Source organism: Bos grunniens, chromosome 26, assembly GCF_055505025.1.
Source record: "Bos grunniens cultivar Pamir isolate PY7600 chromosome 26, Bosgru_T2T1.0, whole genome shotgun sequence".
Classification (NCBI taxonomy): domain Eukaryota; kingdom Metazoa; phylum Chordata; class Mammalia; order Artiodactyla; family Bovidae; genus Bos; species Bos grunniens.
The window spans coordinates 12046053-12068501 of record NC_141190.1 but is presented as its reverse complement, the minus strand read 5'-3'; the positions used below and the strand labels follow the sequence as shown (position 1 = coordinate 12068501).

At 39.9% G+C, this 22449-nt stretch overlaps 1 long non-coding RNA gene across 3 annotated transcripts in view; it reads right to left on the bottom strand.

The window, feature by feature from the left end:
• Positions 1–22449, bottom strand: part of LOC147344023 (uncharacterized) — a 243916-nt gene that overhangs the window by 57857 nt on the left and 163610 nt on the right. The window contains exon 4 of one of the 3 annotated variants that reach the window (XR_015155595.1): positions 20107–20556. The exons of the other annotated variants lie outside the window; for them this stretch is intronic. This is a non-coding gene — a long non-coding RNA (uncharacterized LOC147344023). Of the gene's footprint in view, positions 1–20106; positions 20557–22449 lie in introns of those variants that run through there. 3 annotated transcript variants of the gene reach the window in all.

Genomic DNA, 22449 nt, shown 5'->3' with positions numbered 1-22449 from the left:
GGCCTGTTTGACTGTATGCACAGAGGAATCAAGATTATCAACCATAAACCTATCAACCATAAACCAGAATTCTCTTGGTAATGAATCCTTGTAATTATCCACAATAAGCAGTAGTGCCCAGATTGCTTCTAGTATTACTTGATTATTGACTGCGTTCTTCTCAAAACGGGCTTATCCTCAAGCATATATTTTTATACATCAATTTAGTATTGAAGAAGAATAGGAATATACCAGCTCAAATATGCCTCTTTGGTGTAAGGATCATTGCAGGATGATTATCCTTAGAAAACAGCAGACATAGGAAAAGTTCTGACAATGAAGATTATCCTTTTGTGAGAGACATTCACATTTACAAGGGGACCAGGGGCCTTCCCCTCAGTACCTGGAGGAGATGGAGGACTCTAAATCTCAAGAAACGCTTATCCATGGAGAAGGCAATGACCTAAATCTGTGTAACAACCTTATCTTTGTTCCCTGTGCTTTTCTGGGTAACCTCCCCTATTGACTCCTCTCTCCCTGCCCAGTATCTTCTTTTGTCCTTAGAGCTGGAGATGCTATTTAAGTGGGGGATCAGACCATTTTAGGAAGTTACTCAGTTTTCCTGGTATCTTCCATGTTATGGGACATATGTTGTTGTTTAGTTGCTAAGTCATGTTGAGATTCTTTGGCGACCCCGTGAACTGTAGCCTGCCAGGCTCCTCTGTCCATGGGATATCCCAGTCAAGGATAGTGGAGTGGGTTGCCATTTCCTTCTCCAAGGGATCTTCCCAGCCCAGGGATTGAACCTGCATCTCCTGTATTGACAGGTGGGTTCTTTACCAACTAAGCCACCAGGGAAGCCCTACAAGAGGCATGCATACATGTTATTAAATTTCAGTTTGCTTTTCCACTTGATGTCCTGTCTTTTTATTCCAGAGGTGGCCCAGCCAAGAACCTAGATAGGTAGAGGAAAAATTATTTTTTCTCCCTCACGATATATTACTGTCTATAACTCACTATTTAATTTTAGCTTATTTCTTAATTGATTTTCTTCAAGAAAATCAGACATATCAATGGAACATCTCATGCAAAATGGGCACAATAAAGGACAGAAATGGTATGGACCTAACAGAAGCAGAAGATATTAAGAAGAGGTGGCAAGAATACACAGAAGAGCTATACAAAAAAGATTTTAATGACCAGATAACCATGATGGTGTAATCACACTCAACCAGAGCCAGACATCCTTGAATGAGAAGTCAAGTGGGCCTTAGCAAGCATCACTACAAACAAAGCTAGTGGAAGTGATGGAATTCCAGTTGAGCTATTTCAAATCCTAAAGTGCTGCACTCGATACGCCAGCAAATTTGGAAAACTCAGCAGTGGCCCAGGACTGGAAAAGATCAGTTTTCATTCCAATCCCAAAGAAAGGCAATGCCAAAGAATGTTCAAACTACTGCACAATTGCACTCATCTCACACACTAGCAGAGTAATGCTCAAAATTCCCCAAGCCAGGTTTCAACAGGACGTGAACCGTGAACTTCCAGATGTTCAAACTGGATTTAGAAAAGGCAGAGGAACCAGAGATCAAATTGCCAATATCTGCTAGATTATCAACCATGCAAGAGAGTTCCAGAAAAACATCTATTTCTGCTTGGTTGATTACACCAAAGCCTTTGACTGTGTAAATCACAACAAACTGTGGAAAATTTTAAAGAAATAGGAATACCAGAGTACTTTACCTGCCTCCTGAGAAATTTGTATGCAGGTCAAGAAGCAACAGTTAGAACTGGACATGGAACAACAGACTGGTTCCAAGTTGGAAAAGGAGTACGTCAAGGCTGTATATTGTCACCCTGTTTATTTAACTTATATGCAGACTACATCATGTGAAATGCCAGGCTGCATGAAGCACAAGCTGGAATCAAGATTGCTGGGAGAAATATCAATAACCTCAAATATGCAGATGACACCACCCTTATGGCAGAAAGTGAAGAGGAACTAAAAAGCCTCTTGATTAAAGTGAAAGAGGAGAGTGAAAAAGTTGGCTTAAAGCTCAACATTCAGAAAACTAAGATCATGGCATCTGGTCCCATCACTTCATGGCAAATAGATGAGGAAACAATGGAAACAGTGAGAAACTTTATTTTGGGGGCTCCAAAATCACTGCAGATGGTGACTGCAGCCATGAAATTAAAAGACGCTTCTCCCTGGAAGAAAAGCTATGACCAACCTAGACAGCATATTGAAAAGCAACAAAGGTCCACCTAGTCAAAGCTATGATTTTTCCTGTAATCATGCATGGAATTGAGAGTTGGACTATAAACAAAGCTGAGCGCCAAAGAATCAATGTCTTTGAACTGTGGTGTTGGAGAAAACTCTTGAGAGTCCCTTGGACTTCACGGAGATCAAACCAGTCAATCCTAAAGGAAATCAGTCCTGAATATTCATTGGAAGGACTGATGCTGAAGCTGAAACTCCAATACTTTGGCCACCTATTGGAAAAGGCCCTGATGCTGGGAAAGACTGAAGACAGGAGGAGAAGGGGAAGACAGAGTATGAGATGGTTGGATGACATCACCAACTCGATGGACATGAGTTGAGCAAGCTCCAGGAGTTGGTGATGGACAGGGAAGCCTGGCATGCTGCAGTCTATGGGGTATCAAAGAGTCAGACACAACTGAGCGACTGAACTGAACTGAACTGAATGTTGCTTCATCCTACTTAATTTCTTGGTTATTTTTGTTTATGGCAAGTGATTCTTATTTTTCCCATTACAGTAATTTCCTTTTCAAATAAGTTTATTTAAACTAAAAAGTGAGATGATTTCAAGAAAAATGTCAGCAAAAAAATGATAAGGTGATAACTAAGTGGCTGAAAGAGACAAATTAAAATGAGTTTTAACATTATGCTCCCTAAAACATTAGTCTCAAAATATTTTTGAGAAGAAAAAAATTTCTCAGTAAAATGAGTTTGGGAAAAGCTGTATACTACTGTACATTGCGCTCTAAGAGATTCATAATGCATATTAGCATTTATTAGCATTTTTAAGACTTGGAGAAGGTCTGCAATGAAGAACTCATTTAATTTTACATGGGCAGTTTCCAAATATATTTGACCAGAAAACTTTTTTTTTTCTTAAATAAAACTGTTAACACTGAGATACATTTTAGGAACCACAAGTGGTAAGCAGATTTTATGAGGAGCTTGCCTGGATTAATGAGGGACAGACATCAAATGAGGCCTGCTTTCCTCCTCTCCTCTTGTCCTTGGTCCTTTCAGAGGACCAGAGGCCAGATAAGCTGACAAAACACCAGAGGCTGATATGGAAGAGAGAAGACCCAGATAATAAATGAGCAGGTCAGATCCCATAGCAGAAATAATTCAGCTGGAATCTCATAAGCAGACAGGTGGGGAGAAGGACTGAAGGCTGAGTTAAGGAAAAATGAAGTTACTCTGTAAGTTACAGAAGTAGTTCAGTAGAATTCAAGTTTGAGTTTTAGGAGTCTTATTTGCTTTCAAACTGCATTCTAAACATTAACCTCCAAACATGAACTACTGTTTGATTTTCTGACATCTCCCTACTTTGTGCTGTGTACTCAAAAATAATCTAGGTGATGAAAACTCCTAGCTAAAAAATGAAAGAGTGCTCATAATTTTTTTTCAAAAAACAAGGACTTTAATTATTTTCAATGTCTATTTAAGGTTTGTTCAAATCTTCCTGTTTAGTAAAGATGCTTCTAAAAAGTATCAAAATGTCCAAAATTCAGAGAGAAGTATGTAAGTGGAATGAAGAACCATCTTAAGTATCAGGAAATGGGCTCATTTTGTAGGCCCAAGATGCAAAATGGAAAAGAGTTTCATCCTTTAAACCCTGAAATGGTAAGCACAATGGCATTGGACCAGGAGCACTTGAGTCTGTCTGGGATGAATAGCACTTGACCATGAAAGGCTTGAGCTTCCCAGGTGGTGCTAGTGGTAAAGAACCTGCCTGCCAGTGTAGGAGACACAGGAGACGAGGGTTCAGTCCCTGGGTCGGGAGGATTCCCTGAAGGAGAAATGGCAAAGAACCTGCCTGCCAGTGTAGGAGACACAGGAGACGAGGGTTCAGTCCCTGGGTCGGGAGGATTCCCTGAAGGAGAAATGGCAACCCATTCCAGTATTCTCGCCTAGAAAATCCCATGGACAGAGGAGCCTGGTAGGCTACAGTCCATGGGGTCACAGAGAGTCGGACATGACTGAGGCGACTTAGCATACATGGAAAGCGTGATGCGTTTCCAAACTAAGAAGAGAAGCCCAAATAGCAAGCATGTTGTAAACATCAGCCACTAATTCCTTCGCAGAAACCATTTTGTCCATTTCCCCCAGTTGTGACATGTCTGGGGCTGTTTATGTTCTTCATTATGCTGGAAAGAAAAAGAAAATAATATGACACGAGGAATTCAAGATGATTCATTGCATAAGACAACAGCTGAAGAACTGCGGAGGGAAGCCAATATTTTCCCCAAACACATAAATTAATCTTGAAAGAGAAGAAAAAATTCCTAAGTTTCCCTTGTTTTCCTAAATATGAATGTACTAGAAGCAGACTATGAATTACTAACAATGTGAGAATTAGCAATGTCAATCATTGCTAATGTCAACCATTTTCAGATACTGGGACCTCCCCATGAGGCCTGCTTATCCCCATGAAATCTTACAGGCTTCCTCTCACCAACCAGATTTGTCTTCTCCTGGAGTGGATATGAAGGCAGGGATGTCGTGAGTAAGCATGGTGTGTGACATGGTTACACCAGCACACATATATCACATCACCCATGCCCAGCTTCACTTAGGAGTGAACTGCAGGAGGAGAGAGAAAAGTAAAGTTCAAGTGAGGGGGAACAGTCTCATATATCTTTTGACATGGTCAAAGACTACAAGCCAAAATCTCTGTCATCCTTCAAGGCTGTTCACCCTGCCTTTCAGAGCAGAGAGTATGTTCTCTCTTCATCGGTTTTCCCATCTGCAAAATGAAACTGGTGGATGGATGCTAGCCCTCAGGCACTTCCAGCTTTGTAATGCTATAGAAGTTTCTTTTGCTTTTCTTTGTGTATTAGGCACCTCAATCTCAGCCAGAACCTCTTCTTGATGTCTCTGTCTTCTGGAATCACCACCAGCAAAATTTCACTGTCTTCTGGAATCAGCACCAGCAAGATGACTTCATTATACTTGCTTTACATAATGATCAGCAAGGAAGCAGTTAACATACAGACAAGAAAACAGTGAATCCCCAATGCAACTGCTTCGACATGGCATTTCTGTGCTTTTTCCCAGATCCCACAACTATTAGAGACCAGAGACAGGGCATCTAGTCATGAAGCTTCTCTCTGTGAAAAGAAATAAGCTACTCGTCTCCTCTTTCCTACTCTAGACACTAACGTTAATCTCTCTGAGCACCGTGTGGCCTTAGATGGATATCTAATTATATGCTCTTTAAGGCACTTTGGGGCTTCAAGAGTCTGTGATTCCAAGTTGACTTCATCCTTTGTGGACTCCTATTTTAGTTCCAACAGAGGATGAGATGGCTGGATGGCATCACTGACTCAATGAACATAAGTTTGAGCAAGCTCCAGGAATTGGTGATAAACAGAGAAGCCTGGCATGCTGCAGTCCATGGGGTGGCAAAGAGTCGGACGCAACTGAGTGACTGAACTGAACTGATTCTAGTTCCATGGGATATAGTAACACTTCTAGCACTTGCTGATTAGCCTAGAGCATGAGGTTAGGTTCTAGGTGAAGGGGCTCACCCTTTGGGTAATGCTTTGGGGATCTTTGAGCCAAAGATTTAAATCAAGCTTATCACAGACTGACAGTCAGAAAAATCTGCTTTACTCCAATGGATTTGTAATGAGATCATGACAGTGTTTTCAGCAAGCCCAACTCTTCAAAACTATCTAATCACATCCTTCTTTTTAGGAAAACAAGGTTTTCTGTTTTGTTTTGTCTTGTCTTGTCTTTATTTCCAAAATCATCTGTCTGTATCTGAATGGTATACAGACAAATATAAATTACACAAATAAGAGGCTCAATTGTCCCTGTTGAAAATAAGGGAATAGACTTCTCCCTAGAATTCCCTTTACCTAGCACATTTACTTTAGGAATGTGTAATTATAAGTTTTTTTTTTTTCTCTTTTTGAAATGTTTATAAATCTTTTTAGAAACTAGAGAAGCCTGAACACAGCATGACTCATGAACCGAAGTGTCTGCTATGATGAAGTGTGGTCATACCCCAGGAAAACTCAGCTTCATGTGCTATGCTTGTTGAAACAAAAGCTATCAAATGACTCATTCAAAGTGCCTAGAACAGTGCTTGACACTTGCTAGCCATTGATACTATTTTCATTGTCCTCAAAACCAGAAGTTTTCTCCCTTCTGTACCCAATCCTTGGGCTTTGAGAGACCTATTAGAAAATCCAGTTTGTGGATCTGCACAGTTAAGGACCAGATCTAAACTCCAGTAACCTTCGTCAAGAATCTGTCACCCTAGTGCACCCAGAGAAACAGTCATTCACATCCAGGACTTTTTTGGTCATGTCCTTAATTTTAATATATTGAAATTTTTTAAAAAGCCTTAAGACCAATTGATCTAATTAATCAGACTGTGTTTAGCTGCTTTTTTTCATATGTAATGAAATCATGTGAAAATTTATTAAGACTTCTTAGGATTAAGACAGTGAAAAAGTCTTTTCTCTAAGATGACATAGGTCAACTTTTTGGCCAAGATGTGAGCAACAATCCCCTGGCTTCTCTCAAAGCCTCTGTCAGGATCAACTTGTTCTCTTTCCAGGGAAATCCCAGTGGAGTTATCATTAGAGTGACCATAAATTGTATTGTCCAACCAAAACACTTGAGTGTAACGACAACTATAAATAATTATGCCAAAATAACAGACATGAGCTTTGACTGTTCTGGGCAGCAGATATATGATTATCCTAGCCTCTAGAGGGACTTCCCTGGCAGCTTAGCAGTAATGAATCCACCTGCCAATGCAGAAGACACGGGTTTGATCCTGACTAGGAAGATCTCCTGGAGAAGGAAATGGCAACCCACTCCAATATTCTTGCCTGGGAAATCTGATGGACAGAGAAGTCTGGTGGGCTACAGTCTGTGGGGTCGCAGAAGAGTCAGACATGACTGAGTGACTAAACAATAATAACAATCCTCTAAGAAGTTTATATGAAGTATGAAGAAGAAGTGAAGTCGCTCAGTCGTGTCCAACTCTTTGTGACCCCATGGACTGGTAGCCTACCAGGCTCCTCTGTCCATGGGATTTTCCAGGCAATAGTACTGGAGTGGATTGCCATTTCCTTCTCCAGGGGATCTTCCCAACCCAAGGATCGAACTCAGGTCTCCCGCATTCTAGACAGACGCTTTACCGTCTAAGCCACCAGGGAAGTCCAAGAAGTTTACATAAGCCCTCCCCTAGTTAGGACATTCCCTCTCCCCCATGCCTTGGTGAAGTCCTTGTCTCCAGTTCAGTAGAAGAGATAGGTTTTTTAAGGTAAGAATACAGTAAGTCTAAGCAAGAGAGACACAGATATAAAGAAGACTTTTGGACTCTGTGGGAGAAGGCAAGGGAGGGATGATTTGAGAGAAAAGCATTGAAACATGTATATATAATCATATGTGAAATAGATGACTAGTCCAAGTTCAATGCATGAAACAGGGCACTTAAAGCCAGTACACCGGGACAACCCAGAGGAATGGGATGGGGACGGAGATGGGTGGGGGGGGACACTTGTACACTTGTGGCTGACTCATGTCAATGTATGGCAAAAAACCACCACAATATTGTAAAGTAATTAGCCTCCAATTAAAATAAATTAATTTTAAAAAGAATATAGTAAGTCTATAAAAAGGAATGAAATTGGGTCATTTGTAGGGAAGTGGAGGTACCTAGAGTCTGTCATACAGAGTGAGGTCAGAAAGAAAAATGGGATGAAATGAGAGCGTAGCACTGACTATGACTCTATCATGTGTAAAATTGTGGGAAGCTGCTGTGTAGCACCTGGAGAAGGCAATGGCACCCCACTCCAGTACTCTTGCCTGGAAAGTCCCATGGACGGGGGAGCCTGGAGGGATGAAGTCCATGGGGTCGCTAGGAGTCGGACACGACTGAGCGACTTCACTTTTACTTTTCACTTTCATGCACTGGAGAAGGAAATGGCAACCCACTCCAGTGTTCTTGCCTGGAGAATCCCAGGGACGGGGGAGCCTGGTGGGCTGCCCTCTGTGGGGTCGAACAGAGTCGGACACGACTGAAGCGACTTAGCAGCAGCTGTGTAGCACAGGGAGCTCATCCTGGTGCTCTGTGATGGCCTAGGAGAGTGGGATAAGGGGCTGGTGTGAGGGAGGCCTAAGAGGGAGGGGATATATGTGTACATATAGCTGATTCACATTGTACAGCAGAAACTAACACAACACTGTAAAGCAATTATAGTCCAATTAAAAAATACAATAAGCAATTCCACAAAAGGTCATTTTCCATTTCTGTGGTCGCCACAGAATGAACACATTAATATATCATTTATTCCTGCTTGTTTCAAAAATACTTAAAGGTGTTTTATAGGCACTTAAAATTGAACAAGATTCATAAATTCCAAGTATGTAAGTAAAAAATAATGACCAATATTTGTAGAAAGAGCCCAGTGCCAGACACTTAATACACATGATCTCAAATAAGCCTTGAATCAATACTTTCCACATGAAGAGAACATAGTAAAAAGAGGGTAAGCCATCCATCCAAAGTCACATAGCTTATAAATGTCAGAAACCTTGATGTGTTTCATTGCAGTGGTGGGTTCTTTAATAAAAATTTCTAATCTGGTTATCTTTGTGTTAGTTTTCATTTTTATTACTATTTCAACCTGGATATGCTCTTACTTCCCAATAAGTCTATTTTTTTCTTGAGAAGAATAAATGTATTTTGATTGAATTAAGCAATAAATGCAATTAAGCATTTTAATTCTTTCACTAATACAAGGGCCCATGGGATATTTTTTACTTAGTTCCTACATGATTAGTGATTTAAAAAAAAAAATGCCTCAAAATGTTTTGGAACAAAATTAATTTCCTTTAAAAAAAAAGTTGTCATAAAACTATATAAGGTGTCATTAAGTTCTATAAAATGCTCAAATTGCTTTCCTAAAATTAAGAGCAACTCAAAAGTATGTATACTTAATTTTAAAAGTTTATATTATATAAATTATATTCTTTGTTTCTGAAAATCAGTAACTTTGTTGATATCCAAAGCCTCAAAAAAGGATGATTTTTCATACTATGTTTTTCCCTGTGAAAAATTAATACATCCACAATGCTGAAGAAGGAAAGTTATTAACCTAAAGTTGGAAGGATGAAATGGGAAAGGCTAAAAGCATCTTTCCTTTTACCAAAGCACCAGTCACCTCAGAGATGTACAGAGTCTTCAAGAGCTGTCCTGGCTGTCCAAAAAAAGAAAAAAAAAGCAACATCGCATTTCCAAATCCTAGTCTCCTGGAGTTAAAGTTTCACCTCATCTGTAAATATCCCTGATCTCTAATAACCTCTAACTCTGCTCGGGGAGCCTGGTAATGTAAAACTGATTGCTTTTTCCTCAATATCCAAAAGAGCTTATCTGCTCCCTGGATGTGCAATAACCTTGTTACAAATGTCATCTATGTTAGTAAGGAATCGATCTTGGATTATTTTAATCCTCTTTGCTTCAACATGGTCTAATCAAATTGAGCATTTTAAAAGAGGAAAGTGGACAAAGGGGAAAAAAGCCACACCACTTATACATCTCTCGCATTCTTTTATCCTAGTCTCAGAAAAGGATATGCCAATGATACTAGCTTTCTATTTCTTAAAATGAAGATGAATGGTGATACAGTATTCTGCTCTTCCCTCTGCAGCACCCCTAAACTGTAAATATGCTGGGTTGACCTCTACCTGACAAAGCACTTGGTTAGGAGAGAGTTGGAAGAAGAGGGTTGAGTTTCAGAAAACCAGAGGCTGGATTTGGTTGACTTTCAAGGCCCACCATGTGATAGCAGTCTAGTCCTTTTCATGGTCTGGTCCACATTCTGGGTCCCACTGGCTCCTTCCATTAGGCCCAGTTCCTTGTCCATCCCCACTAAGGCAGTGATGAGAAACTGAGGTTTACTACTCACTGACTATTCAAAGAAGGTCCAGTGATTATTAGTTCAACTGCTTTTTCTCACTTACAAAGACCCAGTTTATGAGGCATGTGCATGCTAACGCATTTCAGTCATGTCTGACTCTTTGTGATCCAATGAACTGTAGCCCACCAGGCTCCTCAGTCCATAAGATTCTCCAGGCAAGAATTACTGGAGTGGGTTGCCATTTCCTTCTCCGGGGGATCTTCCCAACCCAGGGACTGAATCTGCGTCTCTTCTGTTTCCTGCATTGGCAAGCAGGTTCTTTACCACCGAGCCACCAGGGAAGCCCTTATTAGGCAGTAAAACCTAAAGCAACTGTGGCCATGATAGGCTCACCAGTTAAATATATGTATTTATTCTATGTACTGAAAGGGGTATGTAATCAATAAAAACACATTCAACATCTAAGCCTAAACATATGCCGTGAGGTATCTCATTTTACCTTTCTTCAAGGTGTGATAATCTCAACTTTTTAATAGAAATATTCTCCTATAGATATTTAGGATCTTCTGCTTTATTCTAAAACTTCAACCAGGCCTATGTATACCCAACAGTGTCCTGAATGGACAGAAATGAGCTAGGTATCAACGTTTAATGTTTCCTGGTTCAACAGCAATGGCTCACATTCCCAGAAGTCACTGTGTTGAAGAAGGAGGTTCTTCAGTTGCAAAGGAGCTTGTGCTTCTTTTCGGGAGCTCTGAAAGCTCCCACTTGTGCCAGACTCACACTACCACTAGAGTCTTTTCTTGTCATTTGTACTGGGAAGAGGCAGTACAGTGATCCATCAGGAAGAAGTCCAGCTCTTCTACCATTACTTTTCTGAGCCCTACTATTTCTGCTTTATTGACTATGCCAAAGCCTTTGACTGTGTGGGTCACAATAAACTGCAGAAAATTCTGAAAGAGATGGGAATACCAGACCACCTGACCTGCCTCTTGAGAAACCTATATGCAGGTCAGGAAGCAACAGTTAGAACTGGACATGGAACAACAGACTGGTTCCAAATAGGAAGAGGAGTATGTCAAGGCTGTATATTGTAATCCTGCTTATTTAACTTATATGCAGAGTAGTATATCATGAGAAACACTGGGCTGGATGAAACACAAGCTGGAATCAAGATTGCAGGAGAAATATCAATAACCTCAGATATGCAGATGATACCACCCTTTTGGAAGAAAGTGAAGAAGAACTAAAGGGCCTCTTAATGAAAGTGAAAGAGGAGAGTGAAAAAAATTGGCTTAAAGCTCAACATTCAGAAAATGAAGATCATGGCATCCGGTCCCATCACTTCATGGAAAATAGATGGGGAAACAGTGTCAGACTTTATTTTTGGGGGCTCCAAAATCACTGCAGATGGTGACTGAAGCCATGAAATTAAAAGACACTTACTCCTTGGAAGGAAAGTTATGACCAACCTAGACAGCATATTGAAAAGCAGAGACATTACTTTGTCAACAAAGATCCTTCTAGTCAAGGCTGTAATTTTTCCAGTGGTCATGTACGGATGTGAGAGTTGGACTATAAAGAAAGCTGAGCACCAAAGAATTGATGCTTTTGAACTGTGGTGTTGGAGAAGACTGTTGAGAGTCCCCTGGACTGCAAGGAGATCCAACCAGTCCATTCTAAAGGAGATCAGTCCTGGGTGTTCATTGGAAGGACTGATGTTGAAGCTGAAACTCCAGTACTTTGGCTACCTGATGCGAAGAGCCAACTCATTGGAAAAGACCCTGATGCTGGGAAAGATTGCAGGCAGGAGGAGAAGGGGACGACAGAGGATGAGATGATTGGATGGCATCACCGACTCAATGGACATGGGTTTGGGGTAGACTCTGGGAGTTGGTGATGGACAGGGAGGCCGGGCATCCTGCAGGTCATGGGGTTGCAAAGAGTCGGACACAACTGAGCGACTGAACTGAACTGATTTACCCCATTGGTGACCTAGACTGTCCAGTAATGGCCAGCATTCACTGAGTGCTGTGTGTTATACCCAGATCTAAATCTTGATTGGGATTGTCTCTGTTAACCCTTATGAACAACTCCATGGGGTTACTGTTACTCTAAACCTGTTCTATGAAGAGATCAACAACAACAACAAAAGATCAACAAAGACAAGAAAAATTAAACAGCTCATCCCAGGTCACATAGCCAGTGAGTGGGAGAGCTGAAATTGGAATGCAGATGATCTGACTCCAGGGATGAGCTTTCAAACTCTATATTCTAAGTCTACAGTGGTTCCTTCTAGCAATCAACCCAAAAACCTAAAAAATGTATTATGCTCTATCTTTAAATCTTGGAATAATTTCCTTTATATCATCTATCATCTCTGAGTAGGTATTATATGCCTGCTAATTCTCACTCTGCCCCACTGACTTCTCCACCTTGGTCCTATCCTACTCCCTGACAACATCTGTGGTTGGGCTCCCTAGCCTCAGATCCATGAGCACACATACATCAGAACCCAGCAGCATCTCTGAGCCAGAAGAAAACCTACTCATCACCAGGAAACCCTATATTCCAAAAGGCTAAGGATTTTCCAGGGACCTTCTATTTGAAGAGTAAATATCTTGCCCTGAATTTTGAAAAGTCTACAAATCCTGAACACTTTTTTCCCTGCAGTTCAAATATTCAAAACTGTTTTTGCAGCTTAAATTGCCTCTCACCCCAAGGCAAGCACAAGATTAGTCAAAGAACTAATTATGCAGATCTCTCTATTAGATTTCTTCAGCCTAACAGATTCTGAAAGCCCTTGCCTATCTTCTATAGAGAAAACATTGATTTCTGTGGTTAGGCACCCACTAGGCAGAAATTTCAGATCAGGCCCCACTGCGTTACATGTGGATTTGAATAATAATGCTGGCTGGAGTGGCCATTGCAAATTTCTGATCTGAGGCTGCCTGTTGCTGTTTTATTATAGTCATCCAGCTGGTTACTCCCTTACCCCCTGGCCCACCAGCAGTACCAGAATATACTGGGAATAGAACAGAATTCTCACTGGGTTGTTTGGCTTCCTTTCTACTTGCTGGGTTGGGGGTGAGGATAGGCTGGCAAAATATTTGAGTGGGTTGGAATGCTTTTATAAATAATTATATAGCAGCCACCATCCAAGGGTCTGTTTCTTTCCAATATTAAAAGGAACAAATTTTAAACTCTCGGTATGTATTTGAGAGTTAATGGACACAAGTTTAAAGACCCTTTTATACTCAAAAGCTAAACTGAACAAATAAAAGAGTAAAAGTCAAAAGAGAAAAAAACAGCCAAAGTCACTGTGAATGTGCTTTTCATTTATCAGCTGAATCTCCACTTCCCATGACCAGCTTTTTTAAGGATGCCCAAGTTGGAGCCCAACCTCTGCTATAAGTGAGTTATGTAATTTTGACCACATCACTAAACTGCCTGACTTCGGTTTATTTATTAAAAATGAGAGGTGGTTCAACCTCAAAAACATTACTTACCTGAAAATAGGGGCTTTGAGTCCATACAGGTCTGTGTTTAAATCCTGGCTTCCACATGTATCAGTTATGTGATTGGTAAAGTATAACCTCTGTAAGCCTCAGTGTTTTCCTCTATGAAGTGGACACTAATACATCTGGCCTTTCAGGATATTGTAAGGAATGAAGTAAAAATGCACATCAGGTGTCTGGCACAGTGGTTCTTACCAGGGGCAATTTGGCCCCCACCCCCATAGGATGTACTCAACAATGTCTGAAAACATCTGAGGTTCTCACAAGAGAAGGATGCTATTGGCATCTGAGGAGTAGAGGCAAAGAGTGCTTCTCAACATCCTACATGCACAGAACAGATTCCCACAGCAAAATGTCAGTCTTGTGAAGGTTGAGCACCTGGAATATAATATCTGTCTGGCTCACTGCCACCACTCAGTATGTGGTGATGGTGCTTCTTGTTGGCTCCAGAGACCAACAACTTGGAAAGAGTACAACCATCTTGGAGCATATAAACACTTGAGGAGGGAACATTTTCTTCTTTGAAGAAAGTCAGTTTTTCTTTTAGGGCTCTTCCCCGATCAGATCAGAAAAGCTCGGCGTCTGGCATGAAGCTTGTGTCTTTACACCCAAGTTCCAGACACCAACACAACGTTTACCCCATATCCCAAGTCTGAATTCAGCCAGTATCGTAAGACCCTGGAATTTTCCACTACTCTATCAACCTAATCAGAAAGGACTCCACATTCAATTAATTTGCATTAAAATTCCTCTCTTTTCCAAATTAATAATCTACTGTAGGTCAACCATAAATCATTTACTTCAAAAAGTCCTGTGTAGTAATTACTCCTTTCCAATTCAGTGCACTAAATTAGATTATAATTATTAGTCACACTTGGAGCTTTTATTGAGACTCCAGCTCCAGCCAACACAAAACAAATGTTTGGAATGTTTATAAACGCTTTATTTCTCTTTAACTTGACAGGCTTTTTTTAACATTCAATAGAAATTATTGAATCATTTCAACAGAAATCATTAAAAGTTGGGTTTGCTTGACATCATGTAAATTATAAGAATGAACAACCTGGCTGACACCCACACATACAGTTCCATAAACCCTGTGGACTGGCAGGGCAGAAGAAGGTGATGATATTTGCAGGGTAAAAAGAGGTCCACTGGCCCTAGATTTTCCTTTCCTATAAGACAACCTGAAATTCTCCTGGGTTTATCTGTGGTTTATTGTTAGTATCCATGGCCACCATAGCATAGTGATAAGAAGAATGAACTTTGAAGTCAGGGTTCGTATACCTATCGTAATCTGTTCACCTACCAGCAGTAGGGCCTCAGGAATATCCTTCTTCAAGATTCAACTTCTCATCTGAAAATTGGATATTATATTAACAGTATCTACATCACAGAGTTGTGGTGAGAGTAAAATAAAATGATGTCCAGAGTCTAGTAAAAGCTTAATAAATATTTCCCACTGCTGCTGCTGCTGCTAAGCCACTTCAGTCGTGTCCGACTCTGTGCGACCCCATAGACGGCAGCCCACCAGGCTCCCCCGTCCTTGGGATTCTCCAGGCAAGAACACTGGAGTGGGTTGCTATTTCCTTCTCCAATGCATGAAAGTGAGAAGTGAAAGTGAAGTCGCTCGGTCATGTCCGACTCAGCAACCCCATGGACTGCAGCCTACCAGGCTCCTCCACCCATGGGATTTTCCAGGCTGGAGTACTGGAGTGGGTGCCGTTTCCCTCTCCAATATTTCCCACTGTGGCGTCACTATCAGGGCAAGGTCTGTTTCTGTTCTGTCCACCGCTGTAGACTTAGGCCCCAGTTCACTGCTTGCAGAGATTACGGACTCAAGAGTTATTGAATGACTGAATGTCAGACTGAATGCCTCAATGACAGGCAGAGTGACCTTGGTAAGCCTACTCAGTCTAACCTGAACCTCTATGTATGTATCAACATGAAATAAGGGTTTATTGTGAAAATGAAAAGAGACTGTATTTGTGTCAATGCTTGACACAAAGCATTTGTTATTATCCTTAAAATTACTACTGTTATTAACTATGTGTGCCTTGACTAAATCTCTTAATTCTGAGTTCTGGTTTCCTTATGTGAAAAGAGAGGCATTGATTCAATTTCTCAGGGACTTGGTCTAAGACAGTGTGGAGAGTTTGCCAGGAAGGTGTGATGAAGGGAGGGAGGGACAACCAAAGGAGTGATGGTATTTACAGAGGACTTCTCATAGTGATGAAATGTGGAGAGTAGGAATGGTACTAAGGAGGTAAAGAGTAAATAGTAAGGAAAAACCTGTGGCCTCCCTGTTCTCTGCTGAAGTGAGAACATTAGCAGGCATGGCAGTCAGAGTGGGATGCTTGAAATGAGCTTCTGGAAGAGGGATAAGTTGAGGCGCAATGTCAGTTCTTCCCATAATTGTTTATACACATCAGCAGGCCAAAAAAAAAAAATGCTATTGAATAATTATCTTGAGCCATTCTTTTTTCTGGAAGAGCTTGCTTAGAGCTTGTGAGAAATTGCTCAACCATAATATTTCCCACATGTTTCTTCTTGCTGTCCTACTGATGAGCAGACTCAGTGCTGTTTAAAAGCAGGGATATCACTTTGCTGCCAAAGGTCTGTCTAGTCAAAGCTATGGTTTTTCCAGCAGTCATGTATGGATGTGGGAGTTGGCTCATAAGACTGAGTGCCGAAGAATTGATGCTTTTGAACTGTGGGGCTAGAGAAGACTCTTGAGAATCCCTTGGACAGCAAAGAGATCAAACCAGTCAATCCTAAAGATCAGTCCTGACTATTCATTGGAAGGACTGATGCTGATGCTGAAACTCCAATATTTTGGCCACCTGATGAGAAGAGCCAACTCATTGGGAAAGACCCTGATGCTGGGAAAGGTTGAGGGCAGGAGGAGAAGGAGGTGGCAGAGGAAGAAAAACCTAAAGCAAGAAGTGATAAACAGTGGCCAGGAATACATACACCCCAATACATAGCTCCATTTGGGACACAGATGCCCAGACCCTGCCTACCAGCTTCTCAATTTGATACCAGAAAAGGAACTAGAAGCCTCCAAAAATAACTCCTAAGAAATTAAGAAACTGAATTTTTAATAGAGCTATTTCTCCACTCAACTAATAAAGCTTATTTTTAAATATTTAGAAGAAACATCTCTAAAAATATATATGTTGGGGTGATTGCCACAAGAGTAAGAAAGAAAGGTGTGATGAAGGGAGGGAGGGACAACATCTATCCATCTAATTAACTTAATTGGGACAAAAAAACCCAACTAGTAATCTGAGTCCCTGAAGAAACCATTCCTGTCTAGTATGCAATTAAGATAGGAGGTTTAAATAGTTTAAGTTAGTTCTTCTGTGTTTACATAATCACTTCATCCTTTGCTTTCCTGCCACACTGTGGGTGTTCTTTGAGTTGGAAAGATTCTTCTCTCACTCACTGCAGTATTCTTCTTCTTAATGCTTAAAACAAAATTAGTTAAAAACTCCAGACTAGAATTACTTTCAAAGCATTTTTAATGCAAACTTAATTCTGATTTGATAATTCAAGATCAATTCTGCACTCATAGTTGTTTAAGCTTTGGGTTTCCTGTTACTCTACGAAGCATACTAACACTGTTGGATGTTTTTCAGTATGAAGGAGAAAATGAGTTTTTTAATCTTTTAAAAAGTAATAAAATAGTTCTTTCAATTGAACCATTCACTTAAGTGAGTGCAAGCATATGGCTCCAATACTTTGGCCACCTGATGTGAAGAGCCAACTCACTGGAAAAGACCCTGATGCTGGAAAAGACTGAAGCAAAAGGAAAAGAGGGTGGCAGAGGATCAGATGGTTAGATAGCATCACTGACTCAATGGACATGAACTTGAGCGCACACTGGGAGATAGTGAAGGACAGGGAAACCTGGCATGCTGCAGTCCATGGGGTCACAAAGAGTCAGACAAAACTTAGCAACTGAACAACAAAGCTTATGGTTTAAAAATCAGCTAATAAGATAAATATTGAAAAAACACTTCTTTTTTGAAATTGTGGACTTCCCTGGTGGCTCAGATGGTAAAGAATCTGTCTGCAATGTGAGAGACCTGGGCTCGATCCCTGGCTATGGAAGATCCCTTGGAGGAGGGAATGGCAACTCACTCCAATATTCTTGCCTGAAGAACCCCTTGGACAGGGGAGCCTGGCAGGCTATAGTCAGGTAGCAAAGAGTCAGACATGACTGAGCAACTAACACACACAACACTTGGAAATGGTACTGACTCAGTATTCACCTGGGCTATGCTTAGAAATAATCTAGTCTAGTAGTTCTTGTCCTCTTTTTGGTCAGGGACCCTTTTGAGAATCTAGTAGAGAATCTAAACAGAGGAGATCAGTGAATGACTTCAAAACGTTCATGGACCTAGGGGCTCTGTGAAATCTATTTTCAAAAATCTATAATTCAGATCAAAACCTCTTTTTTGATTAAGAAAAATCTATGGCTTATAAAAGATAAGCAATTTAATGTCAAACAAGTAGTTAAAATGGAAAAGCAATGTTAGCCTAATTCCCAAAACCTATGTATTTCCTTTTCAGCCACATTGTCTCTCTGAGAAGGAACAAAGACATTGTCTCTCATAATTCTCTTATTTTTCTCCTCAAGTTTTACTCAAATATAGAAATACAATAGAATAGTTAGTGAGGAGGGAAAATGGAATTTAATAACTGATTTCCACTTCTTGGAGATTTACAAAGAACCTCAACATATTAAAGGTTCTGAGGAGTCCAGCTGCAAGTTAAGACTTAGACTGAAATCCCTGAATGTCATTTCTACTATATTCTATCAGTCAAGCAAATCACTAAGCCCAGCCTACATCAAAGGAGAGGGGAATTAGAACCCACCTCTGAGCAAGGATCAGTGAGCGCCTGTAACATTTTTTTTTACACCTAACAATTGTTATATTGTGCTAAAATTGCCTGTTTACTTGAACCTCTGTCCTATTACACTATCATCTCTTTGGGGATATTACTCTTCGGGGGTGCCTTGATCACCACTGTATTTCCATAGGAGTTATATAATTGTTAAATCAATGTTTACATAAAGAAAAGAGATGATAGAGCAGTTGATATTAGAAGAAGGAGAACAGATGATGCTGGGTAAAACCAAGCTCCTCATCAGATCAAAGGAGGTGAACAAGGTGGAGGAATTTATCTTAGGAAAGAGGAGAAACATCTCCACTGACACACACAAGAGAAAGGAAAGACTATGTACGGTTGAGACAGGCTTGTGATCAGAAACGGGGACCATGGAGAATTACATAGCTTGAGGGGATCTGTGTAAAATATGGAAGGAAAGTAGAGCTACATTCTAGCAGTAAATGTCCTAATTTCTTCAGGGACTTATTCATTATTGATACATGCCAACTATATATGTATGCTGTAGAAATGTGCTACAGGCTACTGATTTCTGCTAATAGCAAAATGAGCATATTGATTTCAAAGCATTTTGAAGGACTCCTCAATCTTGATTATAGAAATTTTTTAAAAAAAATTTACCCTGGTTATTTAAATATACATTATTTAGAAACAAAATTAATTTGGGGAAAAGTTTTAATGTATCCTGCTACTGCCTGCCCTTCAACCTCCTCTTGACTCTGACATGTTGCTTTCTGACATGTCACAAAGATATTTGTGGTTGAGAGTAGCTTCAGAAAGAACATAGGGAGTAGGATGAGATGAATTTAATTAATAACCAATTACATATTGTAAGCAAAATATACACACTAAATTCCTCCTCTTAGAGTTCAGAGCCAGGAAAATCTTTACATCCTCTAATGCATTTCACTTTTTCTTTAACTTGTTAATTCAGTAGTGTTTCTTTTTCAACCACCAGTCCTAACAGTGCTTAGTATATGATTACAATAATTATCTCATCCTGAGTATCTAATACATCTATATTTCTTCTTTTTTCACTTTGACTTCTGTTATTTTAAAAAATATTTTTATTGTCTTGCTTGTATGAATTAAGTGGGGAAGTTATTTCAAAATTGCATTGGAGGAAGCCAGGGTACACATTAATTTTTAAAGAAATACTAAGCACAAGTAGGAAAATGAGCTAGCCTTGAAGATAGTCCATCTTTCAGGCCTGAAGCAATGCTGATCTTAATACAACTCCACCAAGCTGAACATACAAGAAAAATGGATGACAACAAGACACACAAATAGTTGCTAATAGGTCGTGTAAGAAGCTAATTCATGGAGCTCTCAGGCAGTAAAATGAAGAAATGCTTCTGGAACGCTAGAAAACAATACAATTCAAAAGAGCTGTCTCATGCATTATACCATATCTTAATGCAAGTTTTGGTCTGATCCTTTAGAATTCATAAGACACTTCCCCGTTCAGTGATACATTGAGTAGATGCCTCAAGGCTAAGGCTGCAGACTAACTGTAAACATAGAAATGCAATTATACATAATTCATGGATTTATTTATTTATACCACAATAATTTATTTATTGACTATAAGTTAATAGTAGTTAAACAGATTGGGTACAGTGCTGGAAACAAGGAATTTATCAAGACAGAAAAGGACATGATCTTGACTTGATGAAGTTCAGGAACTAAAAGAACTAGATATTTGGTAGGAGGGATGGTACAGGAAATGGGCTAAATGGTGGCCCCAGAGATCAGTAGCTTCAGTCGTGTCCAGCTATTTGTGACCCCCATAGGCTATAGCTCACCAGGTTCCTCTGTCCATGGGATTCACCAGGCAAGAATACTGAAGTGGGTTGCCATGCCTTCCTCCAAGGGATCTTCCTGACCCAGGAATCTAAACCATGTCTCCTGTGTCTCCTTCACTGCAGGCAGATTCTTTATCCACTGAACCACCTTGGAAGCCCTTGCAAAGGTATGTCCACATCCTAATCCCTGGAACCTGTGGATATTATATTTTATGGAAAAAGATGTGATTAAGTTGAAGATATAGAAAGAAGAAACTTATCCTGAATAAGCTGAGTCAAGCCTAAGTGTAGTAATATGTATTCTTAACAAAGAAAGGCAGAGGGAGATTAGAGAGACACAGAGAAGGAGATGTGAGGATGGAGGCAGAGACTGCAGAGATGTAGCCATAAGCCAAGAAACACAAAAGAATGCCTACAATCACCAGGAACTAGAAGGGGCAAAGGCTAGATTCTCCCACAAAGCCTCCAGAGAGTACACCCTACCAAAATTTTGATTTTCTGACTTCTGGCTTCCAGAACTGGGAGAGATTAAATTTCTCTTGTTTTTTGCCACCAAATAGTGGCAACTTGTTATGGCAGCCCTAGGGATCTAACATAGCATAACACTATATAATCACAGCATTCGATGTGTCAGAAATGAAAAGTACAAAATTCTATGAGTATAAGAGAGAAACCTACTTCTCATTGAGTGTAGTAGTGTGGGGAACATGAGAACAATAGAATTATAGAATTGCTGTATGGAATTTTGAGCTATTAATCATACTGCTAAACATTGGCACACACTAGTATGCATGCACCCTCAGAAAACACTCTACCAAGCTCATGTCCCAAAACATAAAATTATATGCACATGTAGATAGATTGGCAGATTTAAAACTGTTATATGACCATATACACAAATAAACTCAAAATGGGTTAAAATCCCAAATATAAGGTTGGATACTATAAAACTCTTAGAGGAAAACATAGGCAGAACACTCTCTGACATAAATCACAGAAATATCTATTTTCATCCACTTCTGAGAGTAGTGGAAATAAAAACAAAAACAAACAAATGGGACCTAATTTAACTTAAAAGCTTTTGCACAGCAAAGTAAAACATAAACAAAACGAAAGACAACCCTCAGTATGGGAGAAAACATTTACAAATGAAGTGACCGACAAGGGATTAATCTCCAAGATATACAAACAGCTCATGCAGCTCAATATGAAAAAAAAACAAACAACCCACTCAAAAAATCAGCAGATCTAAGCAGACATTTCTCCAAAGACACACAGATGACTAAAAAGCATACCAAAAAATGCTCAACATCACTCATTATTAGAGAAATGCAAATCAAAACTAAAATGAGGTATCACCTTGTACCAGTCAGAATGGCCGTAATCAAAAAGCCTACAAATAATAAATGCTGGAGAGGGTATGGAGAAAAGGGAACCCTCCTGTACCATTAATGGAAATGTAAACTGGTACAATCATTACGCAGAACAATATGGAGGTTCCTTAAAGAACTAAATATAAAACAATATATGGTCCAGCAATCCCACTCCTGGGCACATATTCAGAGAAAACCATAATCCATAAGGACACATTCACCCCAATGTTCACTGCAGCACTATTTACAATAGCCAAGGCACGGAAGCAACCTAAATGTCTATCATCAGAGGAGCAAATAAAGAAGATGCAGTACATATAATGGAATATTACTCAGCCACTAAAAAGAATGAAATAATGTCATTTGCAGTAACAAGGACAGACCCAGAGATGATCATATTAAGTGAAGTAAATCAGACAAATATATGATATCACTGTGTGGAATCTAATTCTGAAAAAAAGATACAAATGAATTTATTTACAGAAGCAGACTTATAGACATCAAAACAAACTTATGATTACCAAAGGGGAAATACGGGGGTGGGGGGAGGTAGGGGAGTGATAAATCAGCAGCTTAGGATGAACACGTGTGCATTACTATATATAATATAGATGACCAATAAGGACCTGCTGTGTAGCACAGGGACTACTACCCAACATTTTGTGGTAACCTATATGAAAAAGAATCTTAAAAAAAAGAATACATGCATGACTA